A 2,922-nucleotide genomic window follows, 5' to 3' on the forward strand; every position below is an offset into this window, starting at 1 on the left:
AAGCCAGGTGCCTTAATTGAATTAGTCACCTGGATCACGTGCTTCTATTTTGTTATAAAAGAAAATAAAAACTGTAAGCAGATAGCTAAGTCTAAAGAGATTTGAGAGAAAAAAAATTGAAATATTTTCACCTCCCAAGAGAAACCATATATCTATAAATGGGGACATGGGGAGTATATATTTTCCTCAAAACACATCTGTTTCATGCAAAGAAAATTGCTAGCACACTTGTATTTCCATACAGAAGATGTAAACTGTAATATTTTACACTTTGAATGGCTCAGAAGAACAATCTTATATTACTCCATGGATGGGAGATAAATTGATATTTTTCCCAGGCTTATTTTTCCCCAATTCCAGAGTGATTATGTCTGATTCAGTGAGATTACAATAGAGAGAGGCAGAGCTGAAATACAGGCTTATACACTATGTTCCATAGAAATCTTGGCGTTATAATGGAGAATACAATTCTGCCAGCCAATGTGTCTCCACTCACTGACTGAGTCATGACCAAACCCTTCCCCCTTCCAGTCTTCTCTCTGTCTGTCTGTCTGTCTCCTCTCTCTCTCTCTCACACACACACACACAGATACACACAACTCCCACTTATACAACCCAGTGATTCTTTTTTTGTTTTCATTTTTGTATATATATTTTATTGAAGTATGGTCAGTTTACAGTATTGTGTCAATTTCTGGTGTACAGCACAATGCTTCAGTCATACATATGCATACATATATTCATATTTTTGTATTCTTTTTCACCATAAGTTACTACAAGACATTGAATATACTTCCCTGTGCTATACAGTATAAATTTGTTGTTTATCTATTTTATATATGCCAGCCAGTATCTGCAAATCTCGAACTCCCAATTTATCTCTCCCCACCCTCTTTCCCCCGGTAACCATGAATCTGTTTTCCATGTCTGTAAGTCTGCTTTTGTTCACAAAGCAGTTATTCTGTCTTGTTACAACTCAATAAGTCAGTCCTGAGGCTCTGTCCCCTTTTATTCCAGAAGATCTAAGGGTTGAAACTTTATACACTGCTTCTCAATGGTGTTTGAACCCCCATTTAATTCGTTAATATAATAGACGGATATTCTTTATTTGGAACTGTAGTTTAAACTCTACGTGATACTTAACTTGAAACAGTAGTATCACTCACAGAGCTGATGTCCAAAGGGTGAGGCTGGATAAACCAAAAGGTCCTACTGCAGCGCACAGGGAACTATAGTCAATACCTTGTAATGGCTTATAATGAAAAATACGAAAAGAAATGCAAATATATGTGTGTATAAATGAATCGTGATGCTGTACCCCAGAAATTAACATTGTAAACCAAATATGCTTCAATAGAAAAAGAAAGGGTGAGACTAGCAACGTGTGATACCACACAAGAACAGAGGAAATGCTGTGTTCTCCATATTTCTTCCCACACGGGAGTTTATTTTCAAGACCGACCTGAATAGGAAGTGTTGGACATGAAAGCGTGAAAATCTCCTCTTTCGCTCCAGCCAACCAGAGGTGACCACACAAAAGGACTGCTTACGTTAGGCTGGACCAGAGTTACAGAGAATCTTATTGGCAGAAATAATTTTCCTTAGACCTTCCAGTGAAAACCAAAATGATCAACCAATCCTAAGAGACTTAACGCAAAAGAGTGAACATAGTCTATTGTCAACCACGGTGAGACAAAGTGAGGGTGAGAAATGCCTTCAGAAAGACCAGAACACAGACTGTTTAAACGGGGTTGATTGTTCGTAACTGTTTCTGAGGAAGGAAACACCAAAGCTTGTGTATTATTTCCCTTATGGTTTATTGACAATATCTGCCCATCATTTATTCTGACACGAGTTCAGACACATCTAATAAAACCCGGTTATGTTTTTTTAGGTACTGAGTTTTCTGATTGTGAGATGGGTGATTGGATTCAGTGGGTCACCTCTGGCTACCAGAGTAAATGTTCTGCTCCCAGGAATGGGGGAACCAAGTCTTCGGTCTTGTTTAACAACTGTACTTTAGTAAGTTGTCCTGTGTAGAACCTACCACGCATTCTATCACGGTACGTGAAATATTTCCACAATTGTCTGTAATGGATTTTTCTAATCCCTATTCTTTCTTTCAAAAAAATTCAGACAAAACTGACTCTGAACTGTTTTGTGTCCTTAGACCAAGACGGATAACTGACCAAAGTGTTCTGGAAGTGTAGTGATTTGTAATCACTTCTCACTCTGTGGTCTGGGGAAGCTTACTTAACCTGTAAGCTGCCGTTTCTCTGCATGTAAAGTATTATAAAAGACTTTGTGGAGCTGCTGGAAGGATTAAATCGATCCAAAGTCACTTACCTCATTACTAGTTTCGTCTTAGTACCATTCTCAGTGAATCATGAATCTCTGAAACAGAAAGTAAACTCAAATGCTAAAAAAGCCAGTGCCTTGGTTTTGAAGGGTTTTTTCCCCCCTTTTTCTCATCTTATGAGTCTTACTTATTCTCTGGAAGTCTGATTTGCTACAGAAAATTATTTAGCAGTTGAGGGTTGGTTTTCCCTCCACTGATGCTACTGAAAATTTTACTCCTGCCGGCAAGACAGGCTTATAACTCCTTGTGGTGCTCTGTCTTCTGCAGCCTCACCTGCTCTGCTGGCCAGTGAGGGGCCTTGGGGCTCTCAAGTCCTTTCTGCCTGCAGTGTCCTCATGTACCATAGAAGGAGATTTTAGAGTCTTTCTAAGAATTGAGCATAAAGCATTACAAAATGGCTTGCAGGTTTAGGGGGAAATGTTCTATGCAGATTAATGTTAACTTATCAGAACAGCAGTGTGGTTGCTTCCTTTTTATCTAATGAAAGATGAGAAAATCTCATCTTAATCTAATGTCGCTAGAAAGTAGTTCTGTTTTTTTTTTTTTAATCCTGGCTGTGACTA

Source organism: Camelus dromedarius, chromosome 4, assembly GCF_036321535.1.
Source record: "Camelus dromedarius isolate mCamDro1 chromosome 4, mCamDro1.pat, whole genome shotgun sequence".
NCBI lineage: Eukaryota > Metazoa > Chordata > Mammalia > Artiodactyla > Camelidae > Camelus > Camelus dromedarius.